Here is a 25,991-nt window from a genome sequence, read left to right on the forward strand (position 1 = left end):
CTTTGACGGACACTAAATATCTTGCCCAGCAACAACAGTACAGCGGTAACGAGAGATTTAGCGGGATATAAATTTGAGGCCTAGTATTTAGGCGCTGGGTCACCGGTATGGATTTAGTGACAGAATTAGACTTGGAAATGCACAGAAGCGTGTGTGTGAAGTTATTCTGAATGACCCTATGTGCACCTTCAATATTATATACCCTTTTAGGGATAGATTTCAAATAGCTCTGATATAGCAGAAACCACTAAATTATGAAATTGCTAAATTGGGAATTGTACTTCAACCCAGAACAAAAAATGTGCTTTGACGGACACTAAATATCTTGCCCAGCAACAACAGTACAGCGGTGGGTAACGAGAGATTTAGAGGGATTTAAATTTGAGGCCTAGTATTTAGGCGCTGGGTCACCGGTATGGATTTAGTGACAGAATTAGACTTGGAAATGCACAGAAGCGTGTGTGTGAAGTTATTCTGAATGACCCAATGTGCACCTTCAATATTATATACCCTTTTAGGGATAGATTTCAAATAGCTCTGATATAGCAGAAACCACTAAATTATGAAATTGCTAAATTGGGAATTGTACTTCAACCCAGAACAAAAAATGTGCTTTGACGGACACTAAATATCTTGCCCAGCAACAACAGTACAGCGGTAACGAGAGATTTAGAGGGATTTAAATTTGAGGCCTAGTATTTAGGCGCTGGGTGACAGGTATGGGTTTAGTGACAGAATTAGACTTGGAAATACACAGTAGCGGGTGTGTGTGAAGTTATTCTGAATGACCCAATGTGCACCTTCAATATTATATACCCTTTTAGGGATAGATTCCAAATAGCTCTGATATAGCAGGAACCACTAAATTATGAAATTGCTAAATTGGGAATTGTACTTCAACCCAGAACAAAAAATGTGCTTTGACGGACACTAAATATCTTGCCCAGCAACAACAGTACAGCGGTAACGAGAGATTTAGAGGGATTTAAATTTGAGGCCTAGTATTTAGGCGCTGGGTGACAGGTATGGGTTTAGTGACAGAATTAGACTTGGAAATACACAGTAGCGGGTGTGTGTGAAGTTATTCTGAATGACCCAATGTGCACCTTCAATATTATATACCCTTTTTGGGATAGATTTCAAATAGCTCTGATATAGCAGGAACCACTAAATTATGAAATTGCTAAATTGGGAATTGTATTTCAACCCAGAACAAGAAATGTGCTTGAACGGACACTAAATAACTCGCCCAGCTACAGCACTAGGGACAGATTTAGCTGGATATAAATTTGAGGCCTAGTATTTAGGCGCTGGGTGACCGGTATGGATTTAGTGACAGAATTAGACTGGAATATGGCCAAAAAAAAAACAGACTATTGCTGGTTAAATGCACTTGGTGTGACAGCTTCACCCTGATGTAGGCTTTAGCCAAAAAACAACCACACCATTGAGGGTTAAATGCACTTGGTGACAGGCGCAGCTTGCCCCTGATTTTGTATATGGCCAAAAAATGAACAGACTATTGCTGGTTAAATGCACTTGGTGTGACAGCTTCACCCTGATGTAGGCTTTAGCCAAAAAACAACCACACCATTGAGGGTTAAATGCACTTGGTGACAGGCGCAGCTTGCCCCTGATTTTGTATATGGCCAAAAAATGAACAGACTATTGCTGGTTAAATGCACTTGGTGTCACAGCTTCACCCTGATGTAGGCTTTAGCCAAAAAACAACCACACCATTGAGGGTTAAATGCACTTGGTGACAGGCGCAGCTTGCCCCTGATTTTGTATATGGCCAAAAAATGAACAGACTATTGCTGGTTAAATGCACTTGGTGTGACAGCTTCACCCTGATGTAGGCTTTAGCCAAAAAACAACCACACCATTGAGGGTTAAATGCACTTGGTCGCAGCTTGTGCTGGCGCACCACAAGACACAAAATGGCCGCCGATCACCCCAGAAAAATGAGACTGACAAACGGTCTGTGCAGCCTAAAAACAGTGAGCAATTGAGGATCAGCAGCTCAATGATCCACAGCTGCAGATCGATCAGTTAATCAAGTCCTTTGGAGGAGTTAATCTGCCTAATCTCGCCCTACTGTCGCAGCCGCAACCTCTCCCTACGCTAATCAGAGCAGAGTGACGGGCGGCGCTATGTGACTCCAGCTTAAATAGAGGCTGGGTCACATGGTTCTCTGGCCAATCACAGCCATGCCAATAGTAGGCATGGCTGTGATGGCCTCTTGGGGCAAGTAGTATGACGCTTGTTGATTGGCTGCTTTGCAGCCTTTCAAAAAGCGCCAAGAAAGCGTCACAAAAGCGCCAAGAAAGCGACGAACACCGAACCCGAACCCGGACTTTTACGAAAATGTCCGGGTTCGGGTCCGTGTCACGGACACCCCAAAATTCGGTACGAACCCGAACTATACAGTTCGAGTTCGCTCATCCCTAATCCTGATCAGTTTTGTCCCCATTGACAATGAATGGGGACAAAACTGAGTCCTTTGGCCCGGTTTTGAGAAGCTCTGCCGGATCTCAAAACTGGAAACCAAAAACGCTGCCTTATAAAGAGATTGTCATGTACTATACACTCACCCAAAGAATTATTAGGAACACCTGTTCTATTTCTCATTAATGTGATTATCTAGTCAACCAATCACATGGCAGTTGCTTCAATGCATGTAGGGTTGTGGTCCTGGTCAAGACAATCTCCTGAACTCCAAACTGAATGTCAGAATGGAAAAGAAAGGTGGGCTACAACAGCAGAAGACCCCACCGGGTACCACTCATCTCCACTACAAATAGGAAAAAGAGGCTACAATTTGCACGAGCTCACCAAAATTGGACTGTTGAAGACTGGAAAAATGTTGCCTGGTCTGATGAGTCTCGATTTCTGTTGAGACATTCAAATGGTAGAGTCCGAATTTGGCGTAAACAGAATCAGAACATGTATCCATCATGCCTTGTTACCACTGTGCAGGCTGGTGGGGGTGGTGTAATGGTGTGGGGGATGTTTTCTGGGCACACTTTAGGCCCCTTAGTGCCAATTGGCCATCGTTTAAATGCCACGGGCTACCTTAGCATTGTTTCTGACCATGTCCATCCCTTCATGACCACCATGTACTCATCCTCTGATGGCTACTTCCAGCAGGATAATGCACCATGTCACAAAGCTCGAATCATTTCAAATTGGTTTCTTGAACATGACAATGAGTTCACTGTACTAAAATGGCCCCCACAGTCACCAGATCTCACCCCAATAGAGCATCTTTGGGATGTGGTGGAACGGGAGCTTCGTGCCCTGGATGTGCATCCCTCAAATCTCTATCAACTGCAAGATGCTATCCTATCAATATGGGCCAACATTTCTAAAGAATGCTATCAGCACCTTGTTGAATCAATGCCATGTAGAATTAAGGCAGTTCTGAAGGCAAAAGGGGGTCCAACACCGTATTAGTATGGTGTTCCTAATAATTCTTTAGGTGAGTGTATATCATAGTGCAGCGTCCCACTTATGTGTGTATAATTGGACACCTTAAACCTTTGCATATTTATTGAATGTATGTATTGTAATTCCTAATATCAGGCTGGCAGTGTCTTTACATCTACTCGCCCCTAGGCTGGCATCATCTATATCAGGGATGCTCAACCTGTGGCCCTCCAGCTGTTGTAAAACTACAACTCCCACCATGCCCTGCTGTAGGCTGATAGCTGTAGGTTCTCCGGGCATGCTGGGAGTTGTAGTTTTGCAACAGCTGGAGGGCCGCAGGTTAAGCATCCCTGATCTATATAAGTAGCTGAGGTGTGCTAATAATGTTGGTTGTAAGTTGGAGGAGGAGAGAGTTAGTTCAAGTGGAGAAGTAAGCAAGTGTATGGAGGAGCAGAACAGCCCTAGTCCACAATGCAGTTTTCTTTTCACCCTCTGGGCCCTGATCAAGCCTAGAGAGGACAAGCAATGTATTTACAGCAGCACAGCACAGACAAGTAAGTCCATGTCTGAGTATAGAGGAAGACTAGTGAAGATTAGAGCTGAGTTTAACCAATGGACTTCATAAGCACAAGTGACCGGGAGAGATTTAAAAGTACCTGGACACAGCCGGATGATTAAAAGTGCTTAATTATCCTTTTTCACTACATGCCTTCTGGGACCTAGTGAACCTGAACATATTCAGGAGAGCATCCTACATACATAATGTAGTGGAGAGTTTGCCTGCCAAGAGGGAGAACGTCCTTATTGGATTGCTCACTATAAAGTAAAGAAAGTATTATATTCAGTACCTGAGTGCTAGCAAGTGGACCTAGTGTAAACCTATATCAGAAACAATCTATTTCTTGCCTGTAAAGTAACAGCATTAGGAAAACTCCTCAACTGACAACTTCCCAGCTTGATAAGAGGATTACAACATATTTGGACTATTGCCTTCTTCTGTACTAATGAATTGTACTGACTTCCTGAAGACAAGTGATTTAGTAAAAGCTCAGTTGTTTACTACATTTGACTTATCATCCTTTCTAACAACGTCATTTTCAATGGTGCTGGCGTCACAAACACAGGGGCACAGCCACCAAAGCACCTTAAGCATACCCATTACCATCAAGGGCACCTCAACTTCCATCTGGCTGGTGTTCCCTGCAATAGAGAGTGCCCCGGAGGATTTAGTGCTGTCTTCCCCATCACTGCACGCAAGCCCAGGGAGGCTCTGCTAACTGTGAGTACCAAAAACAACTACTACCCCCATCAGCCCACTGTAGCCTCACATGTTGCCCCTGCGGACCCGGTTGTTGCAATAGTGACAAATTAATCCAGAGGAAGGCAAAAAACCCTAATGGAGTAGAAGCCAATTTTACTTATTTTAGTAGAAAATCCCTTTCCAACTCCAATCAGGCAATCAGAATAACTCCCTGGATTGACAATCTACCTCTAGTAACTATAGCCTGTAATATTATTACACTACAGAAATACATCCAGGTCCCTCTTTTAGTGACTTCACCATCACCGCCTCCTCAGGCAGAGAGTTCCATAGTCTCACTGCTCTTACAGTAAAGAATCCTCTTCTATGTTGATGGTTTGAAACCTCGTCTTTATGATTTGCCGCCTCATCTATTTCCCTTAGTAGTACATTTTCTGTGGACTCAGTAATATTAGGTGGTTTATAACAAACCCCTATCAGTATTTTATTGTTGGTTTTCCCTTCATATATTTCTACCCACATCAACTCCACATTTTCATTATCCTCACTTATATCTTCCTGGAGTGTGGGCTTTAGACAGGACTTTACATAAAGGAGAACCCCTCCCCAATTTTTATAATCGTCTCTAAACAGACTGTAACCATGTAAGTTAACCGGCCAGTCATATGTATCACCCAGCCATGTCTCAGTTATTCCCACTGTCATAGTCCTTCTCCTACATTAATTATTCCAGTATACTAATTTTATTGGTCAGCCTTCTGGTATGCAAACAATTAAGAGGCTTTTAAACATTTTTTACTCTACACCTTTCCTTATGAACTGTTCAAGTCCCTCATTCCATTCCACCACTAGTTTCATTATCTCGCCCAGGTCAATCTCTGCATCTTTCCCTCCTATAATGTCATTGCACCCTCCTGACAAACCCCCAGTGTCCCCCTCCCGGCAAACTGAGAACTGAGGTCCCAAATGTTTCCTGATAGAGGGTGAGGTGACCAGTATCATCCACTGCAGACAGACAAGGGAACTATAGCATACGCAGTCTGTCCGCAGTGTACATCAAAAGAGGCAACTGAGATGGATAGGACTGGTTCCCTGGCCTTTCATTAGTGTCCATTTTGGGACCACTGCACCAACATGCAGGTAAAAGGACCTGCTTCTAAACATCAAATATGCATATTAAACCATTGGTCATCGGTTGAGTTACTAGCTGCCTGTATTTGTTGTTCCCAGCATATGCATCAAGTAATAGATAGAGGTCAACCACATAACTTTTTATTATTATTTCTTATTCAGTTAACCTCTGGTAGAAACAATGTTAACTTCTAAGTAGGAGATGCTCAAAATACTTAGAAAACATCAAAATGTGCTGTATATACTGTTATGATAAAACCCTACAACAAACGTCTGTGTTACTATAGGTATTTCAAGGTATTCCTTAACAGTGATGGCCAGTTTGCCGTGTTCGCCAGCGAACACATGCGGGCTGCCATCTTAACTCACAAGTCCGGCGATGCACAGGTAAGCCCTTACTTGTGCCTGTGCGCGAGCCGGTCTGAAACAAATGCGGTCACCGGGAGCAGGCAGTTCCGAGAACAGCCGCTGTGGGCCTTCATCGGGCTATTCTCGTAACTGCCTGCTCCCGGTGACCGCATTTGTTTCTGACCGGCTCGCGGCACAGGTAAGTGCATTGCCGGACTTGTGAGTTAAGATGGCAGCCCGCATGTGTTCGCTGGTAAACACGGCGAACTGGCCATCACTGTTCCTTAACACACTCACTCTGGGTGAAGTAAAATGTCCCAGTGTACTGTACATGATGTGGTAAATTTACGATGTGTTTTAGATCCTTTACTCCTACAGTATCTTAAAGGCCTTGAAAAGTGTCTAGAACAAGGGGCGCTACTAATATTGCTCTAAGATCTAGTGTTGCTAGTGTGACCCTATAATTTTGTCAGAATGTACTGGTCTGGATGTTGGTCAGGTATGGAGTCAGTATAAAATAGAATGGCAAGCGAGACAAATTTATAATGGATTATGCACCATTTGAACAAATTTCACAAACTCCTAAATTCAAGTGACCTTTGACACTATCTTTAACTATCCCCCGGTGTTTCCAATACAGCATCACAATGGACTATGCAGAATCTGCACAGTGGTGTAATGAGTGCAAGGTTTCTAATGCACATGATGCTAAATTAATGGGCGTGGAGCTCCCCCCCAACTCCTCCTGTCCACACCATGCCCAATTTTTGGAAAAATGATGAAGGTGTCAGAAATTTAGCTTCAAAGCAGCAAAAAAAAATTCAACTTTTCTACACCAAAAAACTGGTGCAGAATGCCTCACGTTTAGTAGGGAGCTACACAGGATTCTGTATGCTGTCAATGTGCCCCGGGGACAAGGCAAGAGCCTTAGGCCTCATGCACAAGGCTTTTGCCGGCCGTGGCCCGTACAGTGGGTCCGCTATATGCTGGCACCGGCTATGTTCTCCCTGCATCACGGATGCGGATCCATTCACTTGAATGGGTCCTTAATCCGGAGCACTGCAAAAAATATATAACTTGTTCTAATTTTTTACGGTGCGGACGGACAGGGCCGGCCTTTGGGGTGGGCGGGCTGTGCGGCCGCACAGGGCGCCATAGCAACAGGGGCGCTGGCGGCCGACAGCTCGCAGTGTAATATGTGGCAGGCGAGCTGGCGGCGGCGGCTAGGCACAGGGAGATGAGCGCTTCCATTGTGGAAGTGCTCCTCTCCAGTCATCTGTATCGCCGTCCTCAGGACAGCGATACAGATGCCTGCCTGTGCTGCGGTAGGGGAGGGAGAGGCGTGTCCCTTTCCCTTCCTCTGATAGGCTGCAGGCACTAGGCCGGCAGCCTATCAGAGGCCGGCGCAGGCGGCGCGATGACGTCATCGCGCCGCCTGAGCCATACAGCGTGGGACACAGGCCAGAAGAGGCCTGCATCGCATCACTGACATGGAGGTAAGTATGTGTTTTTTTTTTTTTATTATGTACAATACTATTACTGGCAAAGGGGAGGGGGGGCTGTTATTACTGGCAAAGGGGGGGGCTGTTATTACTGGCAAAGGGGGGGGGCTGTTATTACTGGCAAAGGGGGGGCTGTTATTACTGGCAAAGGGGGGGCTGTTATTACTGGCAAAGGGGGGGGGATGTTATTACTGGCAAAGGGGGGGGCTGTTATTACTGGCAAAGGGGGGGGCTGTTATTACTGGCAATGGGGGGGCTGTTATTACTGGCAAAGGGGGGGGCTGTTATTACTGGCAAAGGGTAGGCTGTTATTACTGGCAAAGGGGGGGGGCTGTTATTACTGGCAAAGGGGGGGGCTGTTATTACTGGCAAAGGAGGGGCTGTTATTACTGGCGGGGGCTGTTATTACTGACACAGAGGGGCTCTTATTACTGGGGGCTGTTATTACTGGCACAGAGGGGCTCTTATTACTGGGGGCTGTTATTACTGGCACAGAGGGGCTCTTATTACTGGGGGCTGTTATTACTGGCACAGGGGGGCTGTTATTACTGGGGGCTGCTATTACTGGCAAAGGGGGGCTGCTATTACTGGCATAGGGGGCTATTATTACTGGCACGGGGGGGGGGCTGTTAATACTGGCATATGATTGGGGGCACTATAGGGGCATCTACTGAGGCCACAAAGAAGGGGTATTTTATATGGGCTCTCTGTACAGTACAATTTTATACTGGGACACATGGTGGGTACTATGGGGAAGGGGGGAGAGGAGTACTATGGGGCCATCTACGGGGGGCACTAAGGGGTATTTTATACTTGCAAATTATGGGGGACACTGAGGGCATCTACTGGAGCATTTTATACTGGTACATTATGGGGGGCACTAGGAGGAAGGAGGGTGTGGAGCACTATGAGGTCATTTACTAGGGGCACTATATAGGGGTATTTTATACTGGCACATTATGGGGGCACTATGAAGACATTAGCTCAAATGGGGGCATTACAAGGGGGTATTTTTTGCACTGTCACATTATAAGGAGAATTATTACTACGGGGGGGGGGGGCATTATGGTGGGCTTTATTACTCCCCCATGGTATGACCCCCTAGTAGCAGCACCAGCCTCTCCCTGCTCTGCTATCCCTCTGCCCCTTCTCCAAATCCTTATTATGAAATCTTTCTCATTAGGATAAAACACCTCATCAGCTCCATCGAGCCCCCGGCCAAAGTGTGGAAGTGGCGTCCGAGATCCCCAAGGGCCAAGCCAAGTAACTGTAAGTTTTCATGTGAAATATGCTTGTTATACACATATAGCCTACACTGTGCCACACAATATATATATTTTTTTTTTTGAGGGGGGGGGCGCCACAAGGTTAGCTCGCACAGGGCGCTTGAACACCTAAGGCCGGCCCTGCGGACGGATCAAGGATACATTCAAGTTGAATGGGTCTGGATCCATCGCTGCTTCCCCACGGATGGGGCCTGTGCATTGGAGACCGCAAACGGCAGTGTGCATGAGGCCTTAGTCTTATGGTCTTTGAAGTAGCCCTCTGTGAACCCTCAGTTTCTGTGGTATCCCATTATGAACTCTAGTGAGGTTCTAGATGTGATTGCATCCAGTGTTGGTTTACTGTGTTGCCAGTTTCCACAGTCTATTATCCTCTAAACACACTCATAAAGTGAATGGAGATAAAGAAGTCTTAAGTACAGCTGCTACCTCCACTCAAAAGTTTTCACCTGTCTGAAACACCATTGACCTATAACCTCAATGTGTACACTAATCAGTGCTTCTCAAAACTCTGCTACCATTGCAAATACTTATTACATTTCCTACATTCCACAGTAATTTCATTAAGGAGGGTATCCATCAACCTTGTACTGACTTCAACAGCGCAGTCAATTTTATGGTAGGGAATCCAGAATACAATCTACGTGCCCTTTTCATAAAGTATGTACTTAATGACTGATCAAATGACATTTAAAGGGAAACTCAGTTCAACAATATAACAAGTCATTATCACATTACTATTAGGGATGAGCGAATCTACTTTGGGTGCTTCATCCAAAGTCAATTCGCATAAAACTTTGCTGTAATACTGTACGGAGTGGGAGCTCCGTACAGTATTAGAATTTATTGGCTCCAATAAACTGAAGTTATTACTTAGTGAATTTATTATTACTGTAAAAAGCCTTGATACTGTACTCGGGTTTGGTTCCAAGGTACCACTTGAAATCTAATCCTAGTTCGGTATCAAGGTTTTTACAGTATTAATTAATTTACAAAGTTAAACACAAAGTCTTGCGAGATTTCGCGAAGAAATAACTTCGGCTCATCGGAGCCAATACATTCTAATACTGTAAGGAGCGCCCGCTCCGTACAGTATTACAACATAGTTTTATGCGAATCGACTTCAGATGAAGCATCTAAAGTCAATTTCCTCATCCCTAGTTACTATCATCTGGAAGAATTGACATTTACAATATTTTTGTACATTGTATCTGCTCTTGAGACATCATCAGGTATTATGATTTAAGGCCCTGTTATACCTGATTAATTAATTCAATCCAAAAATGTTTAATAGCACAACAGTACTAATGAAAATGTTTAAGAACAGGGACGTAGCTATAGGGGAAGCAGGGGAAGTGGCTGCTTTGGGGCCCTGACCCAGAAGGGGCCCATCCAGGAGGTGGAGGACTAAAGGATTTTGTCAGGGCCCCCTCAACAGTATTACACAATGAAATTATATACAGTCACAGTATAGACAGTGTAGAAAATGGATGGAACAGCTGCCGGCCTAGTCTGAGAGAGCGATGTTTACTAGCCACAGGAATGGGGGAGGCATGAAAAGGAAGGCATCGCTAAAAAATGACTATGGGATGGGGCCCCATTCAAATATTTGCTGTGGGGCCCAGTCATTTCTAGCTACACCACTGTTTAGGAATATACCCTATTAATATGGGGGATAGAAACACCTATTTCTCAATTTATTCTTAGATTTCCAGGTGGAGCAATGTAGGCATGGTTCAATGCAGAGTTCTAAGAAGAGATGTTCAGGGATTGTTATTTGATAGGGAATAGAAAAATGTACAATAACACACACGCCAGAAGAAGTGACAGATCCTCCTTAAAGATATATACAGTATCTTAAAGGGAGAAGATTTGTACCTATGAGACTGGCTGACATGTTGTATGTGAGCTTGGCAGCTGAAGGCATCTGTGTTGGTCCCATCTTAATATGTGACTGGTCAAGGAATTTTTTTTTTTAATATTTGCAAATGAGCCCATAGGAGCAACGGGTGTGTTGCTGTTACTCCTAGAGGCTCTGCACTCTCTGCAACTGCCACACCCTCTACGCTTTGATTGACAGAGCCATACAGTGAAAATGTCATCACTCCTGACAATGTCAATCAAAATAGAGAGGGCGCGGAAGTTGCAGAGAGAGCAGAGCCTGTAGGCGTAATGGTAATAGAAACATAGAAACATAGAATGTGTCGGCAGATAAGAACCATTTGGCCCATCTAGTCTGCCCAATATACTGAATACTATGAATAGCCCCTGGCCCTATCTTATATGAAGGATGGCCTTATGCCTATCCCATGCATGCTTAAACTCCTTCACTGTATTTGCAGCTACCACTTCTGCAGGAAGGCTATTCTATGCATCCACTACTCTCTCAGTAAAGTAATACTTCCTGATATTACTTTTAAACCGGTAATGCCCCCATTGCTCCTATGGCCTGATTTTCATACATTAAAACATCATTTTCTCAGCAACAGGTCAGCCAGTTTCACAGGTACAAACTTGCTGACAGATGCTCTTTAAATGCATGTTCTGGTTCAATAAATGTGCCTGCAGCAGATGGCCATGTAAAACATAGGTGTTGGTTGAATATTTTTGTAATTGTTTTGTTTCTGAACCTTAATTATTGATTTTTTTTTATACTATATCCAGAAGTAGAGATGAGTGAAGTTTTTAACAATTTGATTTGACAACTTCACTGAAATTAACCAAGAAGTCAGATTTGTTCTGAATTAAGTCATCATGAATCGCTATAAATCAGGTATACCCAGGCCACTCTGCCTTAGAGTACATCCACACGGAGCAGCTGTGTTACGAGTGGGTTGCGGTTATGCTGCGGTGAGAAACTGCACGGCTAATAAGCCCACAGCTGCCTTTCATTTAATAATGAAGACCGCACTGTATAGTCCTTTTTCATTGTTAATGGCTCACCTTTAAACAGGGGCTGTTGCTGGTATGGGGTTTGGCTGGTTAGGTGGGAGTACAATATGGAAATTATTGCTGTTCTTGCCTACAATCTCCTGTAGGTTATTTGACAGTAAACACAGAATATAAATCAGCTCAGGTATATCCACTTCTCCAACCCCGGCGCTCTCCTGCTCTACAGGTGGGATGCCTTCTTCTGCCATCTGCTTTTCCTCCTTTTCAACATCATCTAATATCAATGAGAATATATCATCAGGAACATCCACATCCTTCTTTCACTGCATCTTGCTGAGTTTTCTAGGACATGGAGACTTTGAAGGATGATTTGGAAGAAGTAAAGCCAGCAAAAGATGAGGATTGGTCATCATTTAGACTTGGCCCACCTAAGGGGTGCAGACTGGATGGTATTGGTTAATACGCTGGCAGTGGAATAATAAAGGCTTCCATATTATTGGTATTGAATTACATATCTTAGTTTATGGCTGATGTAGGAAAAATAAATCAATAAATTAAACTGACACAGAGGGGAGATAGATCTCCCTACACTGGTGTGAGATGCACCTAATTTCTTAAAATGCAGAAGCCTCTTAATAAATTAGCCGCACCTCTGCCCTGCCATGCGCCAGAAAATGACGTCTACGCCAGCTATAACCACTTTCTGGCGAAAGTTATAGTAAATGTGGCGGCATGAAGCCTCGGCCCCTTCTGCGAAGCCATGCCCCTTTTATCTGCACTTCAGAAAAATGCAGAGAACCTCAAAAAGTCACACATTAAGGTGCACAGGTCCTGTGCGCCTTAATGTACAACTTTTTAACACCACAATTGTGGTGTATAGGGCTTCATAAATGTCCCCCAGAATGTCTCCCTGCACTCTCCCTCTCCAATATTCTTCTATTAATCATTTTTAGCAGCACTGTCCCTAACGCATGAGCGCTTGCCACGTCTCTCTCTGTGCTCAGCTCACAGGACAATAGCAGAGACCGCGCGGGATGAGGGTTTATAGGTCTGTGACATCACAGGGGAGGCTATAGGCGGATTTGCTGGCTGCACGCCATTATGAGTGATCTTAATTTCCCAGGCCTTTCTCCTCTACACTTACTTTCACTTTGCAGCATGTGCAGCTGCCATTTTAGGAAAACCTGATTTGTTACCAGGAAGAGCGAGGAAATTCAGATTAATTGCAAAACAACGTTTTCCTAAACTTCGGACCGAATTCCACTTCGAATGCTTTGCTTTGCTTTGCTCAACACTATCTAGAAGGATCCTTACCTTTCAGTGGGAGCTGAAGTGACCATGCTACCACTAATCTGAAATCTTTCATATTTATTTGATACGGCATGATGTGTTCAGCTATAACATCCTATTTTATATTTAGGACATACCCTGGGTAAGGTTTATTACATTTTATTTACAGATGCCTATACAGGCGTTGAACCTATCTTGCCCCAGGTATAATCTAATACTTTACTTTTAATGTAACTTGCGTTAAAAAAACTTAATACCTTTATTTTAATTTTACTTAATGAACCAAAAATAGAAAAGAAGTTAAAAATACAGTCACCACTCCACTGTAATGTCAAAATCTGATCAGTGAATCCAGAGGGAGAGCAGGTGCTCTACCTCTCCCCCTGTCACTTTAAAGGCAAATTGCTGCCATCGTATAACTTGCAGTGCTACTAACAACTAGACTAAGTCGTGGGAGCGGGGAGCCATCAACCCACTGCGAACGGTGCACACAACGCGTCCGATGTGCTATCAATTCAGCATCTATCCTATTAGTAGTGAACACTGCGATCGATACGGTCACGGTTTTGATACCGTGTCTAACTGCTAAGATGATTTTGCACTAATAAGTAGGCCAGCCGGACTACTACTAACTAACTTGCAGTGGAGTGGAATACTGAGTTAAAAACTAAGTCTGCCCCCCGACATGTTTCACCAGATTACTGGCTTCTTCAGGGGAATTGGGCAGCAATCAACTATTTTTAACTTCTTTTCTATTTTTGGTTCATTAAGTAAAATTAAAATAAAGATATTAAGTATTTTTTAACGCAAGTTACATTAAAAGTGAAGTATTAGATTATACCTGGGGCAAGATAGGTTCAACGCCTGTATAGGCATCTGTAAATAAAAACAGCTATAACATCCAAAATATTAAAACTAGTAAATATTAATTGCTGCAAAGTAGTCATGCAAGCACTGGGCGATACATTCGATACAGTATACATTTCTGAAAGCAAACCTCAAACGAATAACTGATTATACGACATGGACATTTGTACGACGGCAATTTTCCCACACTAAACCACTCAAAACAGATGTGTGCTGTCTATTGTCATCAAGACTTCACTGGAGAGATCTATACATCTACAAAGGGTATTACAATTCAGCCTTTTTCTCGATTACTGGTATATGAAACCATGTGCCACTTACTGTAACATATAGGAATATCATAAGATTAGGTCCTGGAATTCCAAGATGACTTGAGGAAGGATAAACATTATCCATCTCGATTGCTATGAAACCTTGGTTTAGAAGCGGTGACTTCATGTCAGTCATTTATTGATTAGTATGAATCATCCACTTATTCTTTAAAGCAAGGATCTGCAACTAATAAATCACAGTACTGCAGAGTATAATACGAGCTCCAGAAACATTTTTCTCTAATAGGTAGGTGAACTTCATGTCAGTCACTGAGTAACTGGCAAGAAGCACCATTATTAGTGACTGACATAAAATTACAATCCCCTTGACAGAAAAAGGTTTGCAGCTGCTGGGGTATGGATTGTACAATACTGTGCCTCAGCCTCTGCTGGTTTATTCTACATTGGTCACAAATAGTGGCTAGATGTTTGAGATTCCAAAGAAAATGTGTGCCCTAAAATGTAATATACCTATTACATAAAAATGTATGTATTCTGTTGCTTATATTGCCCCATGGACTCATCCCTAGAACCAGGATGCTTTCTCCCAAGCTGCTGGATTGGCCCACGGTTCATCTGTTCTGCCTGCACGACACCATCAACCAAAACCTGAAGATAATGTCAGACCTGATGACCTATTTAGGGGTGAATTGCCTTACCTACGTGTAGAAATTCACACCCTGTCCTAATTCACATTTAACCCTCTGGTCTATCACATTCTAACAACTGTCCTGGTGACAAACCAGCATCAGCACTACTTCTGCTATTCTGGGGACCAAAATCTGGCATCCTCCTGTAGAAGGCCCAAAGAAGGATATCCCATAAATTCCATACAAAGTCTCACCAGCAACAAATCTCTGGAACATGACTGTAACATAAACAAATAGTATGTTTTTGAAGAGTAGTAGAAAACCAAAGTACTGAAAGAAAACTCACTGGGGAAAAATACTGTGAAAATGTAAAGATACTTTATTTGGTCATATCTGGTCCTCAGTGCTAGCAAGGCAAGATATGTACTTTGTGATGACTTCAATAGAAGCCCTGGTGTCACTACCAGAGCTTTGAGACGTGCTCACAGCTCTGTGTCTCCACCCCTGTGATGATGTCACTTAGAGTTTGGAGGTGTTCTCACTGTTCTGTTTCTCCGCCCTGTGATGAGGTCTTTACTCCCAGCTGTTCCTCCTGCGTTTGATTTCCCTGCCTTTAAATCACCCCTCCTCCTATTGCAGGGCGTGGATTATATTTCTCTTTTCAGTTGTAGCTCTGCCTTGAGTATCTTCACTTGTTAAGCTATTAGTTCTCTGGACCTGTGTTCTGTTGCTGCAAGCACTCCGGATATTGCCAGCAGCCCTTGGATCCGTCTTCTCTGCGGCTGCAGCTCCATCAGCTAAGTGTGCAGACATTGTTGTGTACCTGGTGATTTTCTGACTGGATCTGAGGTGGCCACGGTTCCCTCCATATTCTGAGCAGGGCATCGGTGGCCATGCCCCTTCCACTATTGTAGGGGTTACAGGGCTCATCAGTCTTAGGCACGCGGGCATGCCTCGTTCCACCACATGGATCCGGGCATGTGCTTTAGCAGCATAGGGAGAGTGTTGAGGGTCTGACAGGGGTCACCCTTTCTCTTCCCTAGTTTGGGTCCGGTCAGTAGCTCTTTTTACTGTGTATGCTCTTGTTACCCTTAAACAGCCGTGACATTTGGAGGCAAGGATAAGAGGTTGTGATAATAAAAGAAAGCATGCGTTGCATTGGCAGATCAGTGAGCATGAGTAGGATGACAACCACAGATTAAAAATGTAGGGAGGTTCAGAATTGTGAAGAGCCCTATAGGTGGGAACAAGAGCTATACTCTGTACTGCAGGAATGAACAGATAGTCAATGCAGTAATGGTTGGAGGACAGAAATATTTGTCACACTATTTGACATGAATGTTAGCCTGGCTGTCACATTCACATTAGATGAAATAGGAGTCAGTTCCATAGTTGAAGGCAATAATACAACAGTGAAGGCCACGAATAAAGTGAACATGAGTAAGTGATTTAGTAGTATCATTAGTCGAACAAGGTTGGATGCAGCATATATCCTTAAAGCGAAGACAGCATAGCCTGGTATGTGACTGATTATACAAGATAAAAGAGAGGTCTAGATCGAATGTAACCTCCAGGAAGCAGGAGTAATATCTGAACTGCATAAAGAAATAGATAAATGAGCTATAAACGTATTAGAAGATGGAGTAAAAAAAAACTTTGGGAACTTTGCGCTTATATGACTTTAACACATTTTTTTTTACATGTATTTATTGCATTACTTAGAAGAACAAAAAATGCAACAAAAAATTTTTGGATCATTATTAGTAGAGATGAGCGAATTTTTTGAAAATTCCATTCGGCCAGTTCACCAAATTTTTCTAGGCGAATCGTGTTAAATAACTGTTATTTCCTGGCTGCAGAGAGCCTGTATAGTGGTGTAGAACACTGTGCCTTGTAGTAACACTCATAGGGAGTCTGTTTTGGTAGTGAAATAATACTGTGATTCAGGTGTCACTCTTAGAATCATTGCACACTTCGCTTATTAGGGCAGTCACGGGGCAAAACTGACCAAATAACTCAAGTATGAACTTAACCTTACAGGTCTATGATAGCGCCAAGAAGAAGCGCACTCCTTTTACACCGTTGTCAGCTGATTCCACATAGATGTCTACAGAACCTGTTCTATTAAATGCTTATACAAGTAGAGCCCCCTGAAAGAGTGTAGAGGGTGTTAGCAGTAAGTTTGTGTTGATGTCACTGATCATTTTGCCCTTCCTCTGATCCATCAGAACAATAAACTCCAAAAAACAGATCCTGTCTGTTAAGCATCCGCCTACACTCGGTCAGTATTTTGTCAGTAATCCATCAGTATTGCTAATGCCAGAAAAACCCCCAGAGAGGATCCAAAACAGAGATGACACGTGAATGGAATATTTGCATGCCTTCTGTGTTTTGTGCCCACTCCTGCTTTTGGCTACCAAATCGCAAGCCAATTCTGATGGGACCATACAGGCCTTACAGCTGCTACACAGACAGGATCCATTGTGCGTCTCATTTTTCTTTCCTTCTGACAAATCAGAAGGGTCAAATATATGATGATGTCAGTCAGGCCGAAAGGCAAAATAGTGGCCCAGTCACAAAGTGGGGAAAGTGGGAACAGCATGAGAAGTCCACAGAGTGGCCCTATGACATAGTTGTGCGGAGGAACCATCAGGAGGAGGCCACAGAGTGGCACAATGACAGTGTGGAGGTGGAGGCAGCATCAGGAGGCCACAGAGCGGCACAGTTGAAGATAGTGGGTGAAAGAAGGAGCACTTGGAATCAAATGTGTGGCATCAGGCAGGTGGCAGTATCAGAATAGTAGCTGAGGCAGGTGGCCAGAAGAAACCGGTCTCTTTTGTCAAAGTGTTGGTGTGGTACTATGGATGATCTAGTCTGATGCATCAGGCATTGGTGGGTGGAAATCGTGGCTGATCCATGCCTTATTTATCTTGACAAAGGTCAGTCTCTCCACATTTTGGGTGGACAGGCAAGTTTTTCTTGGAGTAACTATGGCCCCCGCAGCACTAAACACCCTCTCTGATGACACACTACTGGCCAGGCAGGACAGCTTTTCCAGGGCAAACTCTGCTAGTTGCAGCACTCTGCTAGTTGCGGCCACAAATCCAGTTTGGCTGCCCAGTAGTCCAACGGATCTTCAATGTGGGGTGGCAGGGTACTGTCCAAGTATGTCAATACCTGCTGGTTCAGGTCCTGCTCCAGGTCTAGCTGCTGCTGCTGGTGAGTAGTTTTTTCAATAGGCGGGTGATGAAAGCTGCTCATAAGTGACTCTAGGCTCTAGACACTTGCTGCTGATTGAGCTGGAACTGCTCCAACCCCCCACCCTGCCACAGCAGCCATGGCAGAGGAACGTGAGCTCAGAAGGCCCTCCCCCCGGTCAGACCTGCGAGAGGATGGACGATGGCGCAGATAGGCAGAGGCCAACTCACTACATAGGATGTCTCTATGGTAGTTCAGTTTGTCCCCCCTCTCAGCGGGTGTAAAAAGGGCCACCATTTTGGACAGGTAGCGAGGATCCAAAAAGGTGGAGAGCCAGAAGTCACCCCTTTGCCAAATGGTGAAAATTTGGCTGTCACTATGCAATCAAGTGAGCATGCATTGGGCAATTTGTGCAAGTGACTCAGAGGGGCTCCCTGCCTCTATCTCCACTGCATACTGCCACGGTGTGTCTGGGTCTTCTGCATCATCTTTCTCATTACCTTGTAGCTCCTCCTCATCCAGTTCAGCCCCCATAAGGCTGATGCGGCCATGAAATTCAGGCACCAAGTCTCCAGTCCCCTGACCAGCCAGATTTACCATCATCTGTTCCAGGACATGAAGCAGTGGAATTACGTTGTCCATCCTGTGGTCCTGGCGACAGACAAATAATGTGGCCTCCTCAAAGGGCCTAAGCAAATGGCAGGTGTCAAGCATGAGCTGCCACTGGCTGACATTGAAGTTACACAAAAGAGTACTCCTGTTCGCTTGGATCATCAAGAAATCGTTGATGACCTTTCTCTGTTCGTATAGTCGGTCCAACATATGAAGGGTGGAATTCCAACTAGTGGAAACATCGCATATCAGCCTATGTTGGCGATGCCGTTCTGCCGCTGCAGCTCAAGGAGGGTGTGCTTTGCGGTGTACGAGTAGCCGCAGTGCATGCAATGTTTCCTGGCCATTTTTAGGATTTCTTGCAGATGGGTGGAAGACTTCAAGAACCGCTTGACAACCAGATTGAACACATGTACCATGCAGGGTGCATGGCTCAGCCCTCCTTGACGCAGCACCGACACCATGTTCTTCCCATTGTCGGTCACTATGGTTCCATTTTTCTGCAAACGAGGTGCAGAACAGTGTGACACCGCCATGCCCTGCACATGTGCTATGCTGGAGGGGCACTGTAACTTGTCCCTGCAGTGGAGGCTGAGGACACGGTGGAGGATGAGGAGGCAGAGGCGGACATTGTCGCAGGACCAACGGCGTGAGAACATAGAGGCGGAAGCGGTGTCACCTGGCCAAGTTGCTGGTTTGGCTGTGCTGGAACCACATTCACCCAGTGGGCCATAAAGGACATGTATTGTCCCTGTAGTTACAGCTCCACACGTCGGCACTGCCGTGCACTTTGGCAGACACCGACAGGCTCAAGGACTGGCCCACCTTCTGTTCTACATATTTGTGCAGGGCTGGTACTGCCTTTTTGGCAAAGAAATTACGTCTTGGGACTCTCCACCTCGGCTCGGCACAAGCCATCAGTTATCTGAAAGGTGCAGAGTTGACCACTTGGAAAGGGAGGGACTGCAGCGCCAGCAACTTGGACAGGAGCATGTTCAGCTTCAGCGCCGTTGGATGAGTGCATGCATACTGTTGTCGCTTGGCAATTACTTTGTGATGAATTGCTGACAGAATGACTGAAAAGGAGTAGGAGGAGGAGCAGGAGCATCAGGGCCAGCAGATGATGGGAAGGACAGACAGCTCCCTTTGGCTGAGTTGGTGGAGCCTTGACTGTCTGAAACTGGGTGTGTGCCACTGGGTGATGAAGCGGTTGCTGTGGCAGGCTGGACCAGCACATCTGAGCCACGGTTCTCCCAGGACACTTTATGGTGATGCTGCATATGTTGACGCAGGGCTGTGGTGCCAACATTGGCACCCTGGCCACGCTTCACCTTCTGCCCACAGATTCTACATATGGCCATGTTCACCTCCTTAACAAAAAAACTGCCACATCGCCGAGTAGGTGATTTTACCCCCAACACTATGCACTGACTGACTGCTCCCACCGCTGCTTCTGTGAACCCGTGAACCACTACTTTCCGTACAGGTAGGCTCCTGTGAAGTGGGTGGTCTACCCTGGGTACGTTTGGTTACCGACCTCCCATTACTGCTACCCTGCTGACTCCCAGCCATGCTAGAGACTTGCTGGCTCCACCGCTGCCTCACGGGCAAGCTGCCACCCTCTTCTCCCGATGATGATGAAGCCCCTGATTCACCCGCTCCCAAGTGTGATCAGCTACATCATCAAGTACTGTCTGCACGTCACTGATGTCCTCCTCAACTGTCTCTGGGTCAGGAGCCTCACCGCTTGCAACACCAGCTCCCACGCCACTCTCCTTAACACTACTTGCCCGCCTAGCAGACGAAGCGGCAGATGTATCCTCCACATCTTGGCTGGCCCGTAGCTGCTAAATGTTCTCTAGTAGCTCTTCCTTGCTGTATAGTGGGGCTGAGCCCACAGCATATAATACTTCTCTGGATGAGGGAACAGAAAAGGACAGAGCCAGGTTGAGGACAGATGAGGGCACAGGGCCTGCTCTCGGGCCATGCCAACTAAGGGTTATGTCTGACGAACCCACCGACTTTTGGCTGGGGGTGTCTGATGTCACTTGGGACAAAGTGGATGACCCAGTCAACCATTCAAGAACCGCTGAGTTGCTGGTCAAGACACGACTGCTAGATGACACTGGGAGCTCAGGCCACTTGCTGCGACTCCTGCTGCCACACCACCTTACTCTGCTGCAACCTATGCCTGCGCCAAAAACATTTAGGCCCCTGCCACTCCCCTGTGAAGGGCCTGCCACTTCTTTGTGTGACATACTGTTAGATCAAATGAATAAATAAAAATGAAATTAAAATACCCCAGAAAAGTCAGCAATTTTCTCACTTCACCACACAACGGCTAATAAGCCCTTTTTTTTACACTAATAAGCACCAAAAAGGGCTGTAATTTTCTCACTTCACCACACAACGGCAACTACTTTTTATGTGCCACTAATAGATGCAAAAAAGGTCTTTAGAACATATAACTGCTCCGCTGAACGGCAAATATAATTTTCTTTTGCCACTAATACATGACAAAAAGGGCTTCAGAACATATAACTTTACCACTGAATGGCAAATAGGCCCTTATTTTTTTTTCACTAATACACTCCACAAAAGGGTTTAGAACATATAACTGCATCGCTGAACGGCAAATATATTTTTCTTTTTTCCACTTATACACTCCACAAAAAGGCTTTAAAACATATAACTACAATGCTGAACGGCAAATAGGCACTAAAAAAACTGTAATTTTCTCACTTCACCACACATCGGCTAATAAGCCCTTTTTTCCCACTAATACAGGACAAAAAATGATTTAGAACATATAACTTTAAACGCACAAGGGCAAAAAACACATAGAAATATTTCCTTGTAATAAACACTGTTAATGGTTGTATCAAACAGCATTTAACAAGAACGGTTTGCTGGAATTACAGAGCTGTGTAATGGCAATTTGAATCCCCAGTCAGTGCAGCAAGGTGTAATAGGATTGTTCCTATTACCCAGGCTGTAACCTCCCCTACTGAACCCTGTTCTACATAAATGCTGTGGAATGATTCCTCCCTATCCTTTCCCTACACCTTGAATAACCTTTTCCTGAACTTGTAAGTAGTTTTTTTAGCACAATTAAGTCTTTCCTAGCACTGTCCGTAGCGCCTGAAAAATGTAAGCTATTTATAAGGCTGTGACATAACAGGGCTGGCTGGCTGCTGATTGGCTGCATGCATGGCATTGTGGGTGATCCCGTGCTCCAGAGTTCCTTGCTCCATGTCCTCACACATGCAGCAGCCATTTTATGAAAAAATGCGATTCGTTACCACGAAGCGTGAGGAAATTCGGATAAAATTCAATTTCATCAACTTCGATTCGTTTATCTCTTATTATTAGATATGAGCTAAGTTTAGAAAAATTCGAGTCGGCAGCTTCACCGAAGTTAACCATTTTTTTTTATTTGTTATGAATTAGTTGGTCACAAATCGCAATAAATTAGGTATACCCAGGCTACTCTGCCTTAGGGTACTGCCAAACGGAGCGACTGTGCTGTGGGTGGGTTGCAGCCATGCTGTGGGAAGAATCGCGGGGCCAATAAGCCTGCAGCTTGCCTTTCATTTAATAATAAAGAATCCAAACATCATGGGCATCATTGTGTCTAAAAAGTTGTGTCTGTACTATTAAAATAACATAACTTTGGCGTATCCACCACCATTGCAGGGGCTTATTAAGGGGGCTGTCCGGGTTCAGAGCTGAACTCGGACATACCCATATTTTCACCCAGCCAGCCCCCCCTGACAATAGCATCAGAGTATTTCATGCTCCAATGCTCTCATTTGCACTGTGCTGAATCACGCAGGGAAAAGGCACTTTCAGGAGATCCAGTAATGTATTGGGCTCTCCTTAGGGCTGCCAGGAGGAGACTACAGCCCAGCAGGGAGACCAGTGACGTCATCAGAGACGATGACGTCACCAAACACACTGCTGGGCGGAAGCATCTAAAACATTGGTCCTAATAAATGACCCCCATAATTCATAAAATTAGTAAGAGATTAATACACAAGTAATATCACATTCTAGCATAGTAAATTGTAAATGTGGCTAAAGTAAAATACACGGCTGTCACAAGAACAAAAAGCCAAGCTAGAGCCTAAATAATGAGAAAAGTTCCAGTACAATAATAATGGCATAATATTGCCAAGTGCACAAGACAATAGCATCTGTATTGTTAGATCAGAAGACTGTATTCAGGTATACCAATGTACAGTACATTCATCTTCAAAAAAACTCTTCAGACCCTTTTGCTTTGCTCACATTTTGGCATTTTGCTGCCTTGTACTAAAATAAAAAAAAATAAGTTTTCCTTTATCGATCTGCACTCAATATCCCATAATAAGAAAATGAAAACAGAATCGTAGAAATGTTTACAAATTTATTAAAAAGGAAAAAACTAAATATTCCATGGACATAAGTATTCCATGCTATGCTGTGATTCTTGAAATTGAGCTCTGGGGCCCTCCCATTTCTTTTTATAATCTTTGAGAAGTTTATACTCATGATTGTCCACCTGTGGAAAATTCAGTTGATTGGACATCATATGGAAAGACATACCCCTTGTCTATAGGTCTCACAGCAGACAATGCATATCAGCGCAAAAACCAAATCATGAAGAGTAAAGAATTGCCTGCAGAGATCAGAGACAGGACTGTGTGGAGGCACAAATCTGGAGAAGGGTGCAAAGAAATTTCTGTGGCACTGAAAGTACCCGAGAGTACAATGGACTCCATAATTCTTAAATGGTAGAAGTTTGGAACAACCAGGACTCTTTCTAGAGTTGGCTGTGCCACCAAACTAGTCAGGGGAGGAGGACCTTGGTAAGAGCGGTAACCAGGAACCCAAAGGTCATTCTGGCAGGGCTCATCATCCTGTTTGCAGATGGGAGAAACATCCAGAAGGTCAATTATGACTGCAGCACTCCACCGATCTGGGCTTTATGGCAGAGTGTATTCACCGAAAAACTAATCGTGGTTTACGTTCCACTATAGAATACCAATCACTGACGAAAGGAACGTTATAAGGAATAAGCTAAAAAGCAATCTTTATTAGGACACTCTAAAAAGGTGGCGCAGTGGATATTCAGAATGTGCACGGTTCAACCACAGGGCCTCAATGAATACAACCCATTTGTCTGCTTCCTCTAATTGTGACCTTCATGCTCCACCTGACTCTTTAAGCAGAGTCCACACTTTTCTGGGTTATGAATGACATAGACTTTCATGCTCCCCTCTTTATTGGAGGTGTATTATAGGTGGTACAACTTTTTTGTCAGTTTTTTAGTGCAGCCCATTTGTGCCATCTTTTGTATACCCAGAGCTTACCACATCCCTGCGGTGTATATTATATGGACTCCCATGCTCTCTTCCATCATCCTGCGTTGTGCATCACATGGACCTCCTTGTTCCCTTCTTTACTGGAAGGGTATATGGGGTACCTCCTGGTTCTCTGGGGGGTCCCTATATACTGTATAGTGGTCCCTTATATGTTCCATATAATTGATTGGATACTATAATAATCTAATATATACACCCAAAGTATCCAGTTATGCTGTTAGAGTGTTCTGTAACATACACTTGATGACAATTGTATTCATATTGTTTCCTGGCATAATAGTCATTAAATATCATTCTTTCATTCAGATGTTGCGCTGCTAGAAGAAAGCATCTTGTTATCCAATTATTAATACCGCTGTTTGGTCCCTTGTTACTAGTAGGAGTGTTTTGACGGGGAGGGGCGGGGCTGTACGGCGACTCAGCCATGCCTCTAGCCCTTCCATTGGCCATTCCAGGGGCTCGATCCTGGGGAGGGACGCCCCCTCATAACTGTCGCATTCTTGCGGCTGCGTACGGCCATTCTAAAGCTGTTGCCGCAGCCTCAGCATGTGAGGCTGGTGACTTCAATGTTGTTTGTCTACCCCCATTTACACTTTGCTCCTGACGAGCCAGAGATGGCGAAACGCATTGAGCAGCGAGTGGGGACAAACTAAGTAGTCTAGTCATTCCCCGTTGATTCGTACTCACACCACAGTAGCTGTGTGCACATGTCCAGTAACGCTACAGTGGGCACGTGCGTTCATTACAATCAGCTAGCTGCTGAGTTTGGGCAGATGTTTATCAACGGGTGTGTTAGACCCAGGGCAATAGGTATATTTAGGTGACCAGGTAGTTAGCACAGGGGCAGTCATATACTGCTTGGGACTATATTAGGGTATTGCTGGCTATCGCACTCCCGATAGAGTAGTCACACTCACATTGTTTTCAAAGTTGATTCGTGTCCACACCAATGCAACGTGTGCTCCAAGCAGACCAGCTGGCTGCTTAGGTGGTGTGGACAGATGTTTATCAACTAGGAGGGTTTTAATTTAGGTAGAGAATATCCTTCCCATTAAATTTTTTTTAGTGTCCTAACAAATATTGCTTTTTAGCTTATTCCTTATAACGTTCCTTTTGTCAGTTTATGGCAGAGTGGCCAGAAAGAAGCCTCTCCTCAGTAAAAGATGCATGAAAGTTTGCTAACGGTACTTTCACACTTGCTGCAGAGGATTCCGGCATGCAGTTCTATCGCCGGAACTGCCTGCCGGATCTGGGAATCCAGATGCAAACAAATGGCATTTTTCAGATGGATCCAGATCCGTCTCTCCAGTGTCATCTGGAAAAACGGATCTGGTATTTATTTTTTCCACAGATTTAAAGGTCTGCGCATGCGCGGACCAGAAGAACAGATCAGTCAATGAGGCAATTTTAATGCACTAATACATTTCAATGGAAATTAATGTCGGATCCGGCATTCAGGCAAGTGTTCAGGATTTTTGGCCGGAGAGAAAAATACAGCATGCTGCGGTATTTTCTCCGGCCAAAAAACATACAGTGACTGAACTGATGAATCCTGATGCATACTGAATGCTCTCCATTAAGAATGCATTAGGATAAAACTGTGAGGGAACTTAATACCGGAAAAGAAAAACGCTAGTGTGAAAGTACTCTAAGAAAGCGCATAAAGACTCTCAGACCGTGAGAAACAAGATTATCTGGTCTGATGAAACCAAGATTGAATTTTTGGGCCTCAATTGTAATTGTCATGTCTGGAGGAAACCAGGCACTGTCCGATATCATCCCTACAGTTAAAAATAAAGGTGACAGCATCATGCTGTGGGATTGTTTTTTCAGTGGCTGGAACAGGGATGCTGGTCAGGATTTAGGGAAAGCTGAATGGAGCAAAGTTCAAAGATATTCTTAAAGAAAACC

The sequence above is a fragment of the Bufo gargarizans genome, chromosome 3, assembly GCF_014858855.1.
Source record: "Bufo gargarizans isolate SCDJY-AF-19 chromosome 3, ASM1485885v1, whole genome shotgun sequence".
Lineage (NCBI taxonomy): Eukaryota > Metazoa > Chordata > Amphibia > Anura > Bufonidae > Bufo > Bufo gargarizans.